This window comes from Peromyscus eremicus, chromosome 22 (genome assembly GCF_949786415.1).
Source record: "Peromyscus eremicus chromosome 22, PerEre_H2_v1, whole genome shotgun sequence".
NCBI classification, from domain to species: Eukaryota; Metazoa; Chordata; class Mammalia; order Rodentia; family Cricetidae; genus Peromyscus; species Peromyscus eremicus.
In genome coordinates this window covers 20,210,873-20,232,239 of record NC_081437.1, presented here as the reverse complement: position 1 = coordinate 20,232,239, position 21,367 = coordinate 20,210,873, and the positions used below count along the sequence as shown (strand labels likewise).

At 44.8% G+C, this 21,367-nt stretch overlaps 1 protein-coding gene across 3 annotated transcripts in view; it reads left to right on the top strand.

Moving 5' to 3' along the window:
* The first annotated feature begins 6,422 nt into the window (after positions 1–6,422).
* Positions 6,423–21,367, top strand: part of Lclat1 (lysocardiolipin acyltransferase 1) — a 126,924-nt gene continuing 111,979 nt past the window's right edge. The window contains exon 1 of one of the 3 annotated variants that reach the window (XM_059248408.1): positions 6,423–6,578. The gene's annotated coding sequence lies outside the window, so the exon portion shown is untranslated. Of the gene's footprint in view, positions 6,600–10,531; positions 10,680–21,367 lie in introns of those variants that run through there. The other 2 variants (XM_059248406.1, XM_059248407.1) reach the window with 2 other exon arrangements.

The window sequence follows — 21,367 nt, the reverse complement described above, 5'->3', positions numbered from 1 at the left end:
AAAAAAGAATCATCTTTTCACTCCGTGTGTGTGTGTGTGTGTGTGTGTGTGTGTGTGTTAGCATGAACTTCTCCCATTCATCGTAGCACTCAAACTCCTGAACTATCAGTGACAACAATTGCCTCTCGGGAAGTCAACACATCCTATTTCAAATGTCGTTTGGACCAGGGATGCTGTGGGCTACAGAAGGGATGGATGGCTTGAGGGCTTCAGTTAAGTGTCCGCGGCCTCTGGCAGCTCTGTGTGTTCCTTCTCCTCATTACCCCTGGAGAGAGTAGTTCCAGTTTTGCTGGCAGCAACTCACTTGGCCCTTCTCTGAAGTCTATTACTGAGCACATAGTCTACCTTATTACTATGACGTTTGGAAGAAGCAGCAGAAGCAATTGCATGGCCATATAGGTATTTCACAGTAACACATGCACAATAAGAACTAGGCCATGAGTTTTGCTGCTTGTGATCCTGTTTCCCTGAGCATAGCAGACAGAGCCCTATTAAATGTGCCTATTAAATCAACGGCTCATGAGGTTGAGCCATTCATCAGCTGCATGTTGTATTGTAGGAATCAAGATTCAGAAAGTAGGGGAGACATTACCCGTCTGGGCAGTCGAGGAGATTCATACCATCCTATAAATTTATGGGTACATAAAGAGGGGGTTCCATTTGTTTGCTTTCCACTTCAAAATTGAAAAGACATACACCTGTATAAAATTCTAAGTGTGGATTAGGGAATACGGACATGCCAGTTTGCTGGTATCAATTCCTCCACCCAGAAGCAACTATTGCAAGAGTTTCTCTTGTGTCTTCCCAGAGACTCCCCGGCACGTACACTCAAGAAGCGCATGTTGACTTAGTGGTCCTTATGTATCTGCTGTGGATCTGTCAGAGTCCTTCCAATGTGGGGCTGGACTCCTGCTGCCATGAGCTTTGATCATTAATGGCTCCCAGTTGCCCCTCTTCTCCAGAGGATAACCATTGGAAGAGTGTGGGTGCCTTGCTACGCTGGTTCTGTAACCACATCCTCAGGTCACTTGTACTTAGTAAATGACCAACACTGGAACATAACACAAGAGAATCAACTCCTGTATCTCAAAGCTGAGTGAGCACATGGAGTAATTTCTGCTCCAGAGTTCCCATGGGTTCTAGCTAAAGCTTGTCTCTTGCAGAGACCACACTGTTACTTTCCTTTCTCTTCTCCATATTCTGTTTCTTTCACCCCACCTTCTCTTGAGAGGAAGAGTCTTGGAAGCAGATTTCTACTTCATCCCCCCCCCATTTCCAGGAAGCCACCAGCAGGAGGTGTTCCTAGGAAGCAGACTATAAGATGGGATTCTCAAGAGGACAGGGTGGTAACCAGGACGCGTCCCATTGCTAGGCAACAGCAACCGAGCTAGTTACTGGAGTATTAATAGTACCTGGGATACTGTGGCAGATGACTTTGCTGAACAAGAGAAGGGTGCAGGAGAAGAAGGTGCACTAGCTGATGTGGTCTCTGGTGTCTGACAGGTTTGAGTACTTTCTGTAAGGACTTGGAGATGGATGGCAAACAATATGTTGGAGTTGGAAGACATGTTCAGCAGAATTTTATAAAAGATTTTTGTCACCTGCATCCAAACTGAAAACTAGTCATAGCCCTGGAACTTTAGAGCTGGCTAGATTCTCGTCTTGGGCATATTTCCAGTGTCAAAGCTGACACAGAAACAGCAGAACTTTGAGCCTTGGGGTGAGGCTCTCTTGAGAACCTTGAACTCTCAGATTCAAGCAGGCCTCTTTGAGTTGATGGAAGATACAGGTTCTACTTGGGTCTGTGGGTCAAAGCTTATCTTGATGCCGCGTGAGGGAAAAGGGACTGTAAGGTTTTTCTCACAGTGGGAGGGTTATGCCTAGGTTTAGGGAGAAACAGAATATAAAAGTGTGGATAGGATAATTTAACTAGCCAGAGGAACATCTTCCACGGCAAAATGTTTCTTACTATGGTCAGAGTTCTGGGAGCCAATGCTAACATACTACGGGGATGGTTCTTTAAATCTGGCAAATGCCAATGGCCACATTAACAGAGATACCAGAACCCTCATGGTGCAACATGGATGTAGGAATGAAAAACCTTATAGAAGCTTCAAAAAACATCAGCCAACGGACTAGAAAGCTTTCCGGCTCACTGTGTCCCTCAGAAAGGGCCTGGATGACGCTGCTTATTAAGGTGATGAGAGACGCTCCGCCTGGGGGTAACAACATCGTGGAGAAGCTCTGAGGCATTCGTCTTCCGAAAGCAGGACCGAGCTAATGGGAAAGATGTTATAAACTAGGAACCTTTAGTAGCGTTGGGGAATGACAGATGCCGGAATAGCAGAGACATCTGTGAGAAGCAGTGGCAATCTAATTACCATAATGGATAGCAAGGTCTAAGTGGCAGCCAGGGGTCTTGACCTGACCTTATGAAGATGGCTGATGGAACATAACATTTTTTTTTTTTTTTTTTTTTAGGAAGGAGCTATGTGGGCAGACAATAAGGGTACTGTATAATATATAGTCTCAATTGATCAGGAATAAGTAGAAGGGTGGAGTCAGACATCACTCCAATGGAGAATTATAATCTGTTGCCCAGTTTCAAGACCTGAGCCTATTCTTAGATAGACTGCAAGGACTGAAGGAGAAACTGCTATACATGTGGACCCAGCACACACGTTTCTTAGGTCTTTCTCCAAAGTGTCTTACAAACATCATTTTTTTTTTTTTTGTCTTTGTTTTTGTTTTAAATAACCACAGACTGGGGGAAGAGAAGTCCTCTGATTTTTTTTTGGGGGGGGAAAAGTTCATTAATGGATCTAAGTTGGGACTATCTAGGAGTCTAGATTTCTCATTTCAATACCCTCCCTTATCCGCCATTAGAATGGGACACTACTGAATTTTGATAATAAAGAGAGTCCTCACCCAGGTCTGTCTTAGTGGGTCTCCTGGATCCTGCCACCACCCTAGAGGCCACTTCTCCACTTCCTGAGTATGTCATTGGTGTGGATATACTGAGACGTTGACCAGTGTCTCACACTGGTGCTCAGCCTGAAGAGTAACATCTACTGAAGCAGAAAAGGCTAAGCAAGCACCCTCAGAACTCCCTCTGACTCTCCCCTAGCAACAAAGACAGTAAACAAAACCAGTTTTACGTCCAGGGGAAGATAACATTCCAATGGGACAGACTTGTGCAGTTTTGCTCCAAGGCTGGGCTCGTTTTCCTGTTTTCTGTATGATGGTTTTTAGAGGGGAAAAAAAAAGCACAAAACACGACAGAATCCACTAACAAGAGTTTTATTCAGGAAGGGAGAAAGGACAGGTGTGATCAGGTCTGCTGAAAGGACACATGAGGGAAGAAGGGGGAGGCACATGAGGTCTGCTTTTTAAGGACCACCCTGAGCATGCGCACACAGGCCCACGTGGCTACTCCCCACATACGCATAGATCACATGGTCACACAGCTCTCGACTTATGTGACAACGCAGCGCATGGGTTATGTAGGACATAGGACATATGACCCAGAAATGACTAGGTGGAAATGACTAAGTGTCCCGCCAGGGCATGTGCGATCATGGGGGTGTGGCTGGAATTCCTGTCACTGTCCTAATATATTCCCAAAGGACCCAGACCACCTGGCATCAAATTGGTCTACCATATTGAAACATCATGCCAGTCAGGTCTGATGCACCTAAAACTCAAGTACTTTTGATGCCCTGATGAGACACATGCATGCTAGAGGTTGGATAAAGCTCACAGAAATTCAAGTATTGGTTACATGGATGAAATTTTTAAATAGCAATTATTATTCTTTAAATAGATAATTTTAGACTTCAGAGAGATGGAAAAAGAGGATAGAGATTTTCCTCGTGTCCTTCCTCTGTTAACATCTTGTGTAAGCCTAAAACAGGTAGCAGAACAAAGACAATGGTGTGGTGTGGTGATACGCACCTTAGTTATTCAGGAATCTGAAGAAGGAGGGCTGTGTGTTCAAGGTCAACCTGTTACTTGGTGAGCTGAAGGCCAGCTTGGGTTACTTAGTGAGAGCCTGTCTCTCAATAAAAAATTCAAACCATAAACAATGGTCTGTGGATGTATAATTCAGCTTCCTTAGAATATCCAAGGTCAAGCTGGACACACTTGGGAGACAAAGGCAGACAGAGCTATGTAAGTTCAAGTCTAGCCTGGCCTACAGATTGAGTTCCAAGACAGACAGAAGTGCACAGAGAAGCCTTGTCTTGAAAAAAACAACAACAAAAACAACCCCCCCCCCCAAACAACAACAACAACAACAAAAGACTATGCAAGGTCCTGGACTCAATCTTGAGCACCGGGCAAACAATAAAACAAAGAAAACAATCTTCACACTGTGCTATTATCTAGCTCATAGACCTCATTTGGGTGGTGAAGAGGTCCAATGGTCTTGGTCCTGTTAAGACATTTTCTCCCAAACGAAGAATGAGTTACTGCAGCTTGCACCTTTTACTGCCAAGAAAAGAAGCATAAGACTTGGATGATGTTTTCATGTTTAAGAATCAGCATGCTTTGAGCTCTCCATTAGCAGTTCATGTGGAGAGCAGCTACTTCTGAATAGGAGTCAGAAGAAGAAAGGGCTCAACTGGATGTCTTGACTGGTACATCAGTTCTGTCTCTCCAGCCACATTACCCTTGTAACGCACAAGAGGACTCTCCAGTAGAGGAAGGGCCATGTCCAGCCTCCTCAAGTCCTCAAAGAAGTCACAGTACATCCCTGAGGGTTCTGGGGGATCACCACGTTCACTCTAAAATAATGACAAGCCCTAAAAAACTAAGAATTTCCACAACTCCAATTTTAGAGAAAAAAAATGAGGTCCACCCAACCTCATAGGGATAACTGTATTTTTGTGTTTTCCTTTGTTGTATTTTTCTTTTTCAAATATAATTTTGGCACATCTCAAATACTTAAATACTGAACAAAAGTAAAGGAGATGTAATGCTGATTCTGTGCAGGAAAGTACCTAGCACTCTTTTTTAAGAACTGAGAATTTTGTGGGGAGATGGTAGCCATACCTTTAATCCTAGCACTAGGAAGGCAGAGGCAGGCGAATCTGAGTTTGAGGCCAGCCTGGTCTACAGAGCGAGTTCTAGGACAGCCAGGGCTACACGAAGAGACCTTGTCTAGAAAAAACAAACAGGGTTTCTCTGTGTAGCTTTGCGTCTTTCCTGGAGCTCTCTCCGTAGACCAGGCTGGCCTCGAACTCACAAAGATGCGCCTGCCTCTGCCTCCCCGAGTGCTGGGATTAACGGCGTGCGTACAGGGAAACCCTGTCTTGAAAAACCAAAAAAAAAAAAAAAACAAAAAACAAAAAAAACAACCAAAACAAAACAAAAAACCAAACAAACAGAACCAAAACAACAACAACAATCAGAGTCTTGTTGAGGCAATCCCCCTGGCTCTGCTACAGGGAGTGCTGAGGTTACACGCATGCACTGCCACACAAGGCTACCCTGTACTAAAAAAATTCGTTTCTCTCTGTTCCATGTTAAATAAACAAATTAAAGTATAAACATACGAAAGTGGCTGTGGAGGGGTTCTGTAGACTATGCGTGGATGTTTATTATTTTTAAAGATTTTGCCAGCAGAAAGGCATTGTTCAGGGGAAGTGCAGAGAGGTTAAATTAACCACAATCGCTACCATCCATCTAGTAGGTTCCACGGCAGGCACGGAAGACCTTTCAAGAAGAGTATGCTACAAAAAAAAAAAAAAAAAAAAAAAAAAAAAGTGTGTGTGTGTGTGTGTGTGTAAATTGAGAGCTGAGCAAACAAGGTTGAATTAGCAACAGCTGAAGACCTTCCAAGAAGAATATGCTCCAAAAAAAGGTGGACTGTCGGGGGTGGGGGGTGTAAATTGAGAGCTGAGCAAACACGGTTGAATTAGCAACAGTTGTGCACCAGGAACTGTGGATTTGTTCTTTGATTTGGGGCAAGAAACAAGGCTTGCAAATTAGTGCCTCGAATGTGTTCTCCATTAGGCAACCTCAGAGGTCGAAGGTGCCTTTAGTTTTACGCCATCAGGACCCGGGGCTCTAGAACTGGCTGGATTATAATTTGCTCTTTGACTTGGGGCGTAAAAATCAGGCTTGCAAATGAGTGCTCTAGATTTGATATGCCGTATGCAGCAACTGGGTTCCCCGGAACAGAGAGAGATCTTCACTGAGTTCCGATCCTGGTTTCCCGCCGCCCTTAGCCCACTTGCTTCCTCAGCCAGTCACCAGCAGCAGGCCAGACCAAGATCTGGGCACGGCCCCTTTAAAGGAGCCTAGACGACGTCGGGATCTCACCGGGCTGCGGAGCAGGGGCGGGGCGCTCCGCACAAGGGCTTTTACGTAGCCGGGGACGCCGCTGCGTCACAGCGCCCGCAGCCAATCAGGGTGGAGCCTGGCGGGACGCATTACTAAGGCGACGGGCTGGACGCCTCCCCGCTCCGGGATGAATTAGCGGCGGGTTCTGCTAGCAGGTTGTGACCCCCCCGTGGAGTCGCAGTCTCTCTCCAGTGTCCCCGCAACGTCGCGCGGTTCCCCCCGGCGTGGCCCAGGTGCGCGGCCCGCGGTGTCAGGTGCGGGTTTCGGCGCGGGGGAACATGGCGGCGGCCCGGGGATATCCCCGAGTGGGCGGAGGGGGAGCTGCGGCGTGGGCCACTTTTTCCCCCCAACGCACGCTTCCTCCGGTGGGCCCTGGGGGACGGTCACTCGTGGGAGTTGGGCGGAGGGTTAGGGCGAGCGACTCCAGACAGGCGGAGGCCTCTGGAGCCGAGCGGGCTGCTGGACGAGGGGCGCCCGGTGCCCCGTCTGGGCTCGCGGACAGGCACCTTTCTGTCCACATCACACCTTGGCGGCCCCCGGGAGCTGCTGGGTCCCCCGACACCACCTAAGGTGTGCCAGGGGCCAGGCCCCGGATGCACAAGGCTCCTCTGGGGTCGCCACGTGGGAAACACACAACAAAGCTATCCAGGGCTCAGGCTGTCTCTTTGCTGCGAGTGCCAGAGGTGTGCACTAGGTTTAGGTGGCAGTTCCACAGAAGGAATGGTAGGCTGACGTCGAGTCTGTTTTTTTCTGTCCGCTTTTTGAGGCATGCTCTTGCTAAGGGCTAGTCTTCCCACTCACGGTCCTTCTTCCCTCTGCCCTTGTATTGGTGCGATAATAGGCGTGCTTTACCACGCCCACCTGCCAGGTTTAGTCTTTCCGGTTGTATCTCAACATCTAAGATTATATTTGGCCAGAAGCAATAAAGAAATACGGTGCTTGCTTGTGGTTGTGGAGCTGTTTAGTTTTCTTGTCCTTTCCTGAAGGGTTAGTTGCCTTTAAAGTTAACTTACTGTATTCAGTGTGCTTTGAATGGATGTAGTTTTGCAGTTCAGTTTAAGTCCAAGAAAAGTATTGAAGACATGTTGGTGAAGGGATTACCAAAGATAAATGCTTCCCATTCACGTCCTTCACGTATTTCGGCAGAGAAACATCTCATCATAAAAAGTTTAAATAGTTAGGATACTTACTTAAGCCGGGCGGTGGTGGCTCACGCCTTTAATCCCAGCACTCAGGAGGCGGAGGCAGGTGGATCTCTGCGTTCAAGGCCAGCCTGGTCTACAGAGTGAGATCCAGGACAGGTTCCAAAGCTACACAGAGAAAACCTGTCTCGAAAACAAACAAACAAATAGTTGGGCTACTTAAAAAACTACTGTTTTAATGAAAGACTTTGCAAAATTTGTGTATTTAAAAATATTATTTTTGTCTATTTGAGGCTGCATGAGTTTATATGCATCATGCAATGTGGAAACCTCCTGAAGCTGGATTACGGATGTTTTTGAGTCACCTAATGTGGGTGTTGGGAACCCAACCCTGGTCCCCTAAAAGAACAATAAGTGCTCTTAACCGCTGAGCTGTAGCTTCAGCCCTTAAACTTGTGTATTTTGGGATTAGTAAAAAAATTGAAAACTCTTGCTTAGCTTCAGTCATCAATAGCTACTGTCTCAGGAGTGCCCAGTGTACATCTGGCACTGTGATTTTCACATGGCTTCTACCTTTAAGATGAACAAATGTTGGGGATCCCTCTTTTCCCACCGAGTCGAAAGGCTAGTTACTGCAGATGTCAGGAGGGGGACTCTTCGAAACTGAATCTGGGGACTTAGGGTCAGTTTGGCCTATGGTTGAGGTTATATTGATAACTAGGTTGCTTCTTAAGATATGGTGGTTCGGTAACTTCTGTGGGTGTTTTGTCTCTGAAGGGAGAAGACAGTTATTGGCCAAACACCCTTCCTTGAGGTTTTGTAAGGGGAGGGGGGCCAGTGCATATAAAAGACTTAAAAGCAGTGGTGAGAATTGACGTTTATTAGTAGACGCTACTCAGCCTGGCAGTGTGTCCAGGGCCTTCTAAGTGTCAATTCAGTCACTCAACACCAGTGTAAAAGTGGTTACTTTAACAGGTGAGGGAACTGGAGCACATTGAAGTTTAAGTCATTTGTCCTTAACCATTCAGCTAGCATTGTGAGTCCAGTGTGTGCCCCACCCCCACCCCACCCTGTCTGCCCCTTTCCTTTTTATTTTGAGACTGAGTCTCACTGAATTGCCGAGATTAGTTTTGAACTCATTCTGTAGCCCAGGGTGGTCTTGAACTTGTGATCTTCTTCCTGCCTCAGCCCTCTGAATAGCTGAAATTACAGCCCTGTACCACAAGGCCTGGCCCCTGTGTTCTTCCATCCCTTCACTGTATGCATACGGTGTATCATGTGCTAAGGGGATATGTGAGCTGAGTTTTCAAGGTCTTTTGGTTGTATAAACAATTATGATTCATTCTTTTGATATCCTTTGTAATTTATGTGGCAGTGGCTATAATTACGTTGGTTAAGTAGTATATTCATTTTACTTTGTTTTGTTTACTCGTGGGTTTTTTGTTTTTTTGTTTTTTTTTTTTTGAGACAAGGTTTCTTTGTGTAATAGCCCTGACTGTCCTGGAACTGGCTTTGGAGACCAGGTTGGCCTCAAACTCACAGAGATCTGCCTGCCTCTGCTTCCCAAGTGCGGGTGTTGGCAATAAAGGCATGTGCGCCACCCCCTCACCCCCTCACCCCCCCAACCCCCCCACCCCGCTACCCCCATTTACTTTGTTTTTAAGAAGACATCAATGGCATCTGTAAGACGGGCTGGTCGGGAACTTGGATCTGTAATTCTTGCTGGCTTTGAACCCAGGCAGTCCTAGACACTCAGCCTCCTGAGAGTTAGGACTCTAAGAATGAGCTATCCTGGCCAGCTTTGAATTCCAATATTCTTAAAAACTTTTAAAACAGAATTGTAACTAATACCTACCAGGAAACACAAATCAGTAATTTTAGTTTTTATTCAAGTCTTTTGTATTTGTGTGTGGTGTATGCATGTGTGTGTGGGGGGCATGCACATGTACATGTAAAGACTTTGAGGAAAGGGTCTCTCACTGAACCTGACAAGATTGGCCTTTTTTTTTTTTTTTTCTCCATCAAGCCCCTGGCGTCATCCTATTTCTGCCTCCTGGTGCTTGGATTACATACATACACGTGCTGCTAAACCTGGGGTTTTACTTGGGTGCTGGGGCTCTGAACTCAGGTCCTCATGCCTGTGTGGCAAGTACTTTACCCCCTGAGCCATCTGCCCAACCCCGGTTAAATTCTTTGAGAGAATAATTTGATGGATGAATTTAAAAACAAACTGGTTTTAGTACAGTTAATTGCCAAGCTATGCTAATAAGTTTCCTAGACTTTTTTTTCTTTTTTTTTCTTTTTTCTTTTTTGAGACAGGGTTTTTCTGTGTAGCCCTGGCTGTCTTGGAACACTCTCTGTAGACCAGGCTGGCCTCGAACTCACAGCGATCTGCCTGCCTCTGCCTCCTGAGTCTTTTATTTTCTCAGTCTTTATAGAAAAAAAATGACATAAATAGGAGTGGCCGTGACTTTCATTGTTTCCTCAACTCTTTCTTGAGTCTTTCTACCTGCTTGGAATGTAAAATTAATTGCTCATCTAATCCTTGAGTTCAAGGAGGGGCCCAAGTCCAATCTGAAGACGAGGGGAAGATAGATGATTAACTTACAGTGTGCTAAGCACTCAGCTGTAACAGCGTGGGTACAGAGAACTGTGGGAACATGGGCTGGCACGGACCTAGCCAAGCAGACGTGAGGGAGATCGGCTTCTGGGTGGGAGGAACTCAGTCAGGGCAGAGAGAGTGTATCCCTTCAGGGAGAGGAACAGGGAAAGTTAGGTCCAGGCTGTGAATTCGCAGCTAGGATTGACCTTATGCTGCTGGCAGTAAGGATTTCCTAAGGACAGTAAGTTTAGAGCTAAACTAGGGTTATTCTTTTCTGTCAGCTGGCCAACTGGAGTTTCCTGGGAAGAGGAACCTCAGTTGAGAAAATCCCTCCATCAGATGGCCTGTAGGCAAGTCTGTAGGTCACACTCTTAATTAATGATTGATATGGAAGGGCCCAGCCTACTTGGGGGTGGTGTTGTCCCTGGGCAGCTGGTCCTGAGTTGGATAAGAACGTGGGCTGAGCAAGTCATGGGAAGCAAGCCAGTAAGCAGCATTTCTCCTTGGCCTCTGCTTCAGGTCTCGCCTCTAGATTCCTGCCTTGATTTCCTGCCCTGACTTTCCTCAGTGACGTCCTGTGGCGGAGAGTTGTAAGTTGAAGTGACCCTTTCTTCCCTGATTGGTTTTGGTCATGGTGTTTTATGGCAGCCCTAGAAATCCTACCTAAGACATGGAGTAATATGATCAACTTTCTGTTCTGCTGATTTGCTTATTTATTGGGCTTTATTTTTCTGTAGCCCAGGCTGGCCTGGAACTTGCTATGTAGCTGGCTTCAAACACAAGGTTATCCTCCTGCCTCAGCACTTAATAAATGCTGAGGTTACAGGCTAATACACAGTACGGCACCTAGTTATGTTCTGGAGAGGTGTCTAGTAACAGAATATAAAGAAGAGACCAGTTAAGGACCATTTCATAATCCAGGTTTGGGGTATAGGCTGGACGTGAGCCGAGGCAGAGCTGAGTTTAGATTCCTTATGTTTCCAATCAGAATAGAATGTAAGATGGATTGGGTGTGAAGAGCAGTCAGGTGTGAGAGTCAGAGGTGGGACTCCTCTACAGAACAAAAGTTGTGTATTTTATAACTAATGCTTGGAGATTGGAGGTACTGTTGACTGATGATAAAGAGAAGCTAACTGAATTCTTTGTGAGGGTTCCAAGGGAGTGAGTGGGAAGAATCTAAGGTAAGTTTTGGGAAAATTGAATACTGCTAGGAGGATGGGTATTAGGTTGTTTTCACTCCCTCCTCCTTCCCTCCCCCTCCCTTCCTCTCTTCCTTCCTCCCTCCACCTTCTTTTTTTTTTTTTTTTTTTGAGACAGGGTTTCTCTGTTTAGCCTGTAATGTCCTAGAACTAGCTCTGTAGACCAGCTGACCTTGAACTCAGAGATCTGCCTGCCTCTGCCTCCTGAGTGCTGGGATTAAAGGCGGTTTTTTTTGTTCTGTTTTTTTTTTTAATATTAGACTTTTGTTGTTATTTTGAGACCAGGTCTCATGTAGCCCAGGCTGGTTCTGAAGTCTCTATGTAGCTGAAGCTGGCCTTGAACCCCTGATCCTTTGCCTCTAGCTTTCAAATGATGGGATTATAGACACATGCTTCCACCCCCAGCTTATTTTGAGTACTTACCTATTTGCACAGAAGTGATTTTAATGTGGAAGCAGTCACTGATGACATGGGCTGGTTGTAAACGGATCGTGCAGATGGGTATAGCACGACAGTTCCTCAGCGCCGACACCACCACAATGCAGGGCAGTCACCTCAGGGTGGGAGTGCAAACCTGCCCCAGGTGCAGCCGTTGATTTCTTTAGAACATGCCGCAGAGCCATTCCAGTCATAACAGAAATCAGCACTGTGGGTAGATGAGACAGATTTACTCGAGTGATTCAGAAAGCAGTAACCTTATAAAAGCTGATCCCTACCAGTGTGGTTGTGCAGACCAGCGGGAACTCCTGTTGATAGGAGTGTAAAATGGTAGGCACAGTCACTTTGACGACATGCCGTGGCTTTGGTCATAGTGTTTCATGTTTCTCTGCAGCAGTAGTAACCTTAATTAGGACAGGGAGAAAAGATGGACAGTAGGAGAAGCTAAAACACTTTTTTTTTGAAAGCTTGCCTTGGAGTCAGGGTCCTGCTACAAAGCCCAGCCTGACCTTGAACTGTGCCAAGTGGAGCAGGCTGGACTTGAGTTCCCGATCCTCCTCACTGCACTTCCTTGGTGCTGATTGCAGGCATGTGCCACTTTGTCCGGCCTGTGTTCTTCTGTGCCGCATGCATGCCTGTTTTAGCTCAGTGTAAACTCAAAATATATGCTACTCTTGTGCCTTTATTTTCAAGGGATTGCTTGAACAAAAATCGTTCCTGTATTACAAATTATGCCCAAGGTTTCTGAATATCCATGTGGAGTATGCCTTCCTGTGACAGCTGAGGGCCATTCTTTCTGTGATGGGGGATTTTTACATGAAATCTGCCTTTTGCCTTTCATGTGCTCTTGCGATTATTGAACAGTCTTAATGCTTCATTATATAATCTTGAAATTTAGTAAGAATGTATTATTTCTTCTTCTTCCCTACTCCCCTCTTCCGAATAGGGTCTTTATGTGACTAGGCTGGCCTTTGAACTGAGGTGCCACATCCTCACCAGTGCTGAAAGTACATTGTGAGCCACCACACCTCCCTAAACCTTAAGTTGTTCATTAAAGCCGGTTGATTAAGGAAAAAGTGTGTGTTTTGTTCTCTTGTGGGGCAGGGCACAGCTGAAGTACAGTAGGCCAGGCCTTACTCATTAGCTTTCCTTACGGTAGTAATAAAATCGGCAACCAGCTCCTGGTTCCTTCTGAGGCTAGATGGTGGAAGTTAGAGTTCCCCTTGGCTACAGTGATGGAAAGTTCTATTGAGGGACTGATCTTCCTTGGAATTGAGTCTTCATTGGATTCAATTGTTCCCAAAGCTATATTTATTTATTCCTTTTTGAATTATTATATTTCCTCTTTGCTACTGTGATGAAGAATTCTTGTCTGTTGAAGGTACTGATCTTCATTGGAACTGAGTCCTCATTGGATTCAATTGTTCCCAAAGCTATATTTCTTTCTTTCTTTTTGATTTAGAATTTTGTTAAGTCTCAGAAAAAAGGGAGTCTTATATTTGAACTCTTAAATGTCTGATTCTGACTTTTGGGATTATTCTTAAGACTTCTCAAGTGATGTGTTTAGGCCTTCCCTAATAATTCACATAACCCTCCCGTTGTAAAGTGCTCCATATAACCACATTTCTAGTCTTTTTTCTTTCTATGTAATATTTATAGTTTTCAGATATTAGGATGTGCTTCTGTGTTCATGTCTGTTCAGTTAGCACATGTTAATTGTATCAAAGAATGAGTTTAATTTTGATGTTTTCAGACATACTGTGTTATTTACTTTATGTTGTGAGGAAGTAGCTGACTGGAGCAGCTTAGGGTAGGATGAGGTGATTTCAGCTCACAGTTACAGGATACAGTTCATCTTGGTATGGAAAGAGGGGACAGGAGCATGAGGCACCTGGTCACATTGTCTCACAGTTACAGGATACAGTTCATCTTGGTATGGAAAGAGGGGACAGGAGCATGAGGCACCTGGTCACATTGTCTCACAGTTACAGGATACAGTTCATCTTGGTATGGAAAGGGGGGACAGGAGCATGAGGCACCTGGTCACATTGTCTCACAGTTACAGGATGCAGTTCATCATGGTATGGAAAGAGGGGACAGGAGCATGAGGCACCTGGTCACATTGTCTCACAGTTACAGGATACAGTTCATCATGGTATGGAAAGAGGGGACATGAACAGGAGGCACCTGGTCACATTGTCTCACAGTCCAGATGGAGACAGTGATGCACACTGGAGTTCTCAAACCCTGCTTCAGCCCTTCTGTTCAGTCCAGCATCCCTGCCCACGGGCTGGTGCCATCTGCAGTGAGGTGGGGCTTCCCGTTTCAATGAACCCAATCTAGGGAATCCCTCAGAGCCATGTCCACAGGCTGGTTTCCACACCATTCTAGATCCTGTCAGGTTAACAGTATTAACCATCACACAGCTGTTTCACAGTAGAAATTCTGCCACTCTATGAACAGTGTTTCCTTTCTTGTGTTTCTTCAGTATATTTCTTTAGTGTTTTATATTTTATGTTTTTGGGTAGGTTTATGCTTAAGATTTTTTCCCTAAGACTATTGTGAGTAAAATTATTTTCCTGATTACTTTCTCAGTGAGATTTTTGTTTTGTTTTTTGAGGCAGGGTTTCTCTGTGTAGCCCTGGCTGTTCTGGAACCTATTCTGTAGCCCAGGCTGGTCTCAAACTTAGATCTGCATGCCTCTACCTCCTGAGTGCTGAGATTAAAGGCATTACTCCTGGATTTTTTTCTTGGTGTATGAAAAGCTACCGATTGTTGTGTGATTTTGTATCTTACTGGGAAGGGTTATTATATTACTTGTCTTATGGAGTTTTAGGGTTCCTCAATTATAAGATGACAGCTTCAAGTAGAGATAGTTCAGCTTCTTTTTTATGTGTGTCCCCTTTGTTTCTTTCTCTTGTCTTATTTCTCTGGCTATGATCTCAAACACTATGTTGAATCAAAGTGTTGAGAATGGGTACTCCTAGAATGTGAATATATTTTGACAGTCCAACCATAGTGATATTTGTTAATTTGTGTTTCTAAGTGAAGAAGCAAGATGAATTGTCTAAAGTCACAAAGTTTGGAGATGCCTGTTACTCTTCCTCTCTCTCTCTCTCTCCCCCCTCCTTCCTGTCAGAAACTAGGACTATGCAGGGCCAGGTGCAGTGATATGTGCCGGTGGTCCTAACACTTCGGAGGCTGAGGCAGGAGGATTGGTAGTTTGAAGCTACTCTGGGTCACATAGTGAATTCCAGCTCACTCTAGGGTACATAATGAGACTTGTCTCAAACCCCCAAAACATATACACAACCAGGATACAGAACAGTTCTGCCCTGAGGCCTCATTCTTTTGCCCCTGATGGACACGTTCCCTCCCTTCCTGACTTCTGACAAGTACCAGTCTGTTTTCTGTTTTCACAGTTTTGTCACTGAAGGAATGCCATACTAGTGGATTTAAACAACTTTCAGTCCGTGGGCTTTGGCTTTTGTCCACCCCCATTTGGTATGATTCTCTCGGGATTCATTGTAGTATGCACGAGCTTGTTCTTTTCCCACCCTTGCATTCCAGTCTCCTTAGCACTTCCTCCATAGCGATGTGCACACTGAAGGGCATCTGGCTTGTTTTCAGGGTTTGGCTCTTAGGAACATTTGTGTGTGTGTTTATGTTTTTATGTGAATGTAAATTTGGACTTCCTGGGAGTCAGTACCCAGCAGTGTAATTGCCGGGCCATATGGAGGTTGTGTAGATCTGCAGGTTATTTCTGAACCCTCAGCTCCTTTCCCTGGGTCTGTCTGTGTTTTCATGGCTGCACCACACTATCTTCTTTGCTGTTGCTTTGTGCGGAGATTTGAAAACAGAAACACGAATCCTATTTCGTTCTTTGGAAATAATTTCTTACTCCATTTTTATTATTAATTTTCCGTGTGTGTGTGTGTGTGTGTGTGTGTGTGTGTGTGTGTGTGTGGTATGTGGAGGTCAGAGGATAACTTCCAGGGATTGGTTCTCACATGGGTCCCAGCAGTCAAACTCAGGTCACTAGGTTGGCAGTAAGGATCCTTACTAGCCATGCCATCTGGCCTGATGTATTTTATTCTTTTTTTTTTTTTTTTTTGAGACAGGTTTTCTCTGTTTAGCTTTTGGAGCCTGTCCTGGAACTCCCTGTGTAGACCAGGCTGGCCTCGAACTCACAGAGATCCGCCTGCCTCTGCCTCCCAAGTGCTGGGATTAAAGGCGTGTGCCACCACCGCCTGGCTCATGTTTTATTCTTCATTAAGATTATTTTTAACTTGTTTTTGTTTTCTTAGAAGTCTGTATAATTTTTTGTTTGTTTTGTTTCTCACTCTGTAGCCCAAGCTATCTCAGAACTCACTGGGTAATCCAGGCTAACCTTGGATGTCTACTTCCTGTGTGCTAAGATTGGTTGCAGGATTGTGTCACTGTGCCAGGAAGTTTCTGTGAATTTTAGAATTACTTTGCCAGTTTCTATGGTGTAGGCTGCTGGGGGATCTGACAGGCAGTGCCTTTTATTCGTTAAGTTGTACAGCCTTCACCACGATCAATTTTAAAACATTTTCATTATCCTAAAGAATCCCTGTGTGCATTAGCAGTGACACTTCTGCCCTCTTCTAAACTCTCCTTTTCTCGAAGCAGCTATGGTCTGCTTTCTCCTAGATTTGTTTATTCCAGCCATTTTATATAAATGGACCGATGAGATACTGTTTAGCCCTCTCGTACTTCCTCCCTCTATAACCTCCCTCCCCTTTTTGGTACAGGTCTATGTTTATAGCCCAGGCTAGCCTAGAACTCACTATGTAACCCAGGCTGGCCTTGAGTTCACGGTTATCCTCTTGTCTCAGGTCCCCAAATGCTGGGATTACACATAATCATGCCCAGCTTTATCTGGTCATTTTTGAATGGCTTTTTTCACTTAGCACAATGTTTTCAGGGTTCCTGTGCACAGTGTCTTGGTTACTCTTCTGTTGCTGTGACAAGCCAACATGACCAAAGTAAGTTATAAACAAAGTTTTTAATGGGGCTTATAGTTTCAGGAGGCTAAGAGCCCATGATGGTAGGCAAAGGAAGGGCAACAGGAACAGCTAAGAGCTCACATCTTAATCTGCAGGCAGGAGGCAAAGAGAGAGAGCACACTGGGAATAGTACATTCTTTTGAAACTTCAAAAACCCACCCCCAGTGAAACATCTTCTCCAGCAAGGCCACACTTCCTTACTCCTTCCCTTACAGTTCTGTCAACTGGAGAACAAGTATTCAAATACACGAGCCTTTGGAGGATATTCTCACACCACCACACATGGTATGATACAACAGTTCTTAGTTTTTTTCTATTGCCAAACCATCTTTTGTATGGATAGTGCCACATTTATTATTGTTGTTGTTGTTTATTTTGGCGTTTGAGAGAGTCTCACTATGTAGCCTTGACTGGCCTAGAAATCTCATTATGTACCAGGCTGGCCTCATTCTCAAGATCTGCCTGTCTCTGCCTCCTGAATGCTGGTATTAAAGGTGTGCACCACCACACCCAGCCTGCCACATTTATCCATTCATCAGCTGGTTGACTCTTGAGTTGTTTTGCTTAGTGGCTATTTGGAATAATGCTGTTGTGAACATTCATGTATAAGCTTTGTATAGGGTAATGGTGTTTAACTTTTTGAATAACTACTAGACTGTTTTCCAAACTGGTTGTATGAGTTTACTATCTCACCAATGGTTGTGACCAGGTTTCCATTTCTCAGCATCAATACTTGTTACTATTTGTTTTTTGGTATAGTCAGTTCTTCTGTAACTGTCCTTGTGGACATGACTAGAGGCGTGGTACAAATCTTCTAGTTGCTTCTTTCAGGCTGACAGTCAAAATACATGATCACAGCAAGTAATAGGTTGTTTTCAAAAGCCATTTTTGCAGCACTCAGGAGGCAGAGCCAGGTGGATCCCTGTGAGTTCAAGGCCAGCCTGGTCTACAGAGCGAGATCCAGGACAGGCACCAAAACTACATAGAGAAACCCTGTCTTGAAAAACCAAAACCAAAAAGCCATTTGTGTGTGTGTGTGTGTGTGTGTGTGTGTGTGTGTGTGTGTGTCTCGGTTTGTATGACCGTGTGCTTATTTTTCTTGGACCTATTAGTATTGTGTATTGTATTGATTGCTGACTATTGAACAGCTTTACATCCTGGATTCAAACAGTTTTTAATATCATTGAATTCCTTTTCAAATGCTTTCTGAAGGTTTATATCTCTGTGGTACTTTTATACTGTTTTTCTAGTTTCTGCTTTGAGGTGATACTAGTTTCATAAAATTGAGAAGTGCTTCCAATTCATCATCTGTTTCCTAGGAGACATTATAAAGAGTTAGTTTTAATTCTTTTTTCCTTTGATAGAATTCTCTGATGAAACAGTCTGGGCTAGGAGAGTTTTTTTCAGAAGCCTTTTAGATCTGAGTTCATTTCCCATGATCATTATGGGGTATTCAGATTTATCGTTTCATTTTGGGTGACTCATGTTGCTCAGTGCTTTTGAGGAATTGGCCATTGGCACAGCAGGGTTCCTCACTCCTGCTAGACAGCTGTAGAAAGGCAGTGTCACCAGGCTGTTGAGTTCTGTTGATGTGATCATGTCTCACTACTGTCCCCCAAATGGTCTTAGCTGACACCTTGGGTCAGGGCGATGGCCTTCTTGCCTACTCCTGGCATCAGTGACAGCTTTGACAGTCTAGAAGCCTCTTCTGGTACCATCATAATGGAGAAGAATAGGGGTGAAAGATCTCTTACAGGCTCAGGCATTTATTTGGACGCGTGGTCTGCAGTTGATCACACAACTGGAGATAATCATGGGACCTTTATGAAGTGGTCAGGAAGGGTATCACAATCTGAGGGCAGAGTTGGAGGATTTATAGCCTGGCCCTATGTCTTAGAGTTTCTATTGCTGTGATAAAACACCACCAGAAGTAGGGTGAAAGAAAATGCTGATTTTGCTTACACTTCTATATCACAGTCTGCCATTGAAGGAAGTCAGGGTAGGAACTCAAGACAGGAGGTAGAATCTGAAGGAGAGACTATGGAGGAATGCTACTTACTGGCTTGCTCCTCATGGCTTTCTCAGACTGCTTTTTTATACTTATCCAGGACCTCCTGCCCAGGAGTGGCACCATTCACAATGGACTAGGCCCTACACGTCATTAGTCTATCAAGAAAATGTCTGCTGGACAACCTGATGGAGGCATTTCTTAATTGGGGTTCCTTTTCTTAGACAACTTTAGCTTGTGTCAAGTTGACACTAATCAGGACATTCTGTGTCCTGTTCTTTCTCTGTTTCTTCTGTGTGGGGTTGAGATGTGCTCTCAGCTTCCTGCTCTTGCTGCCATGCCCTGTCTTCCTTGCCCTGATAGACAGCCATCTGGAACCACTAGCCATTTCTGCCTTAATATGTGTAGTGGGATGGGACTGATGAATTCCAGGGCTGGGCTAACTTCAGTGGTAGTGTTTGCTTAGCGTATGCAAAGCTCAGGGTTTGGTTTCCATCACTAGCAGAGGAGAAAAACAAAGTTGAATTAGAAGAGGGAGTCCTCGGAGGCTGAGGAATTGGCTTGATTGTTAGGTAACATATATATATATAACTATATATAATATATATATATTAATACACATATATGTATGTATGTATATATATGTATATTTGGAAAGCAAGTGTCTAAAAGTAGTCTAGGCTGGTCTCGAACTTGTAGCCCTTTTGCTGTAGCCTTCCCAGCAGCTCGAGTTACAGGCCTGTGCCACTTGATTGGCCCAACTTATGTGACTCTTGGAGGGCACACACTGGCTTAAATGACATCGTTGGCTAGTACCATCAGTGCTTGAAGCAGTGGGGACTTGTGGGAGGGCCTTACCTGTGTGGATAGCTGAGAGTCTGGCCTTGTCCGCACAGCTCTAGGTCCTACCTGTTTAGTGTCCCTCTGAAATCCTTAGTCACCACTTTCTGCCTCACTTAGCTGAGCTAAAGCTATTCTCAGTCCAGTATCCCATTTCCTGGCAGGGTTTGTCTGTTTTTGTCCATTTAATTGTCCTGTCTTGAACTTTTGTATACAATTTTGCACGTCTCCCTACTTTCTCTGTTGTTGCCACTTTTGTAAGGTTTGGGCTCCCCCTCTTCTTTATGCTTGCATTATTTCAGTAGTCTGCTGGTTGGTTTTAAAAATAGCAACTTCTATTTATTGCATATTTGATAAACTGTATCTGATCTTTCTCTGGTTCTTGACATTGGGCTTAAAAAAAAACCTTGGAATTTTCTGAATGGTAAGAATAGCTTCTGTTATCTCCAGTGTCTCTTGATTACACTGGGAGTTTGTGCTAATGGTCCAAAATTAGAAGTTTGGAACGTTCAGCACCCCCCCATCCCCCCCCATCTCCCCCCCCCCCATGCTCGCCCAAGTCTCTGAGAAGGGAGAGGAAACTAGATACTGAGTTTATTTAGGGGGTCTCTGATTTCACTAGTCCTATTTAGGTAATGCAAGCCTGGAACAGTGGAGAACGTGTTAAGGTAGAGGGCAGTTGACACCTGGATTTCCTGAGAGGCGTGGACGCTTTGTGTCCACTCTCCCTCTCCCAGACCTTTCTCAGTGCACCTCTTCCTTCCACTTAGCTGTTTCTGAGTTGAGCCTGTTACAGTGTAATAAACTGTGATTGTTTAATCAAGTATTGTGCTTTCCCTGTTTCACGAGCATGATTGTAGTGAATTACTGAACCAGAAAAAGAATTTAGAGAAACTTAGCCCTTGTGGTTAGGTGGGCATTTATGTAGCAAGCAGAGATCTCTGAAGTAAGAGCGCTTTGGGTCTTGGTCTTCACTTGTTGGATCGGATTTTACCTCCAGGCAGTGAGTGTCAGAATCCAGTAGACATTGGAGGACATGTGGCTGGTGCCAGCACAGTGTGTGCCCCCTTCCAGTATTGTGGCTGTGTGCTGTGTGCATCATTTCATGTGGCACCTTAGGAAGGTGACTTTTGTCTCCCTTGGCCTTTTGGTAGGGAAGGTGGAGTCATAGTAGTCCAGGGCCACAGAACTAGGGGTTGTTGGGAGAATTCCATGCTTTCTGACCACAGACCTCATTTCTTAACCCTTTGTGCTGAGCCAACTACCGTTCTTGCTTTGGAGATTAAAACCCTCCTGTGACCTGGCAGGTATGATCTTTGCATTTCTTTCGTTTTTTGTTTTGAGACAGGGTCTGTGTTGAAGCCCAGGGTCATGCCTACACTCTGAAGTGCTGGGATTACATGAATGGGCCGTAGAGCTTGGCCATCATTTTTGAGCTCAGGACCTATTCAGTTGCTCCCTCTATCGCAGTACTCCTTCAACCATTCTGGGCCAAAGTGGCAATACTGCCCAAATGTCATAGGGAACAAAATAAACACTGTTGTGTTTTTGGGTAGGCTGCTCCATTCTGTGTCTCCAGGGGATGTGTTAGGGATGGAATATATGGGTTCTGGCCCCTGGTAAAATATAATGGGAGATCAGAATATCGGAAAAGGATGTTGGAATGGAAATAGCACATGCTGACCATGTAAATAATTCCAGAGGTCAAAAGACAAGCAGCTTCATGGAGCAGGGCTGTTTGAGCTTGTACTGAAGGGAATGTA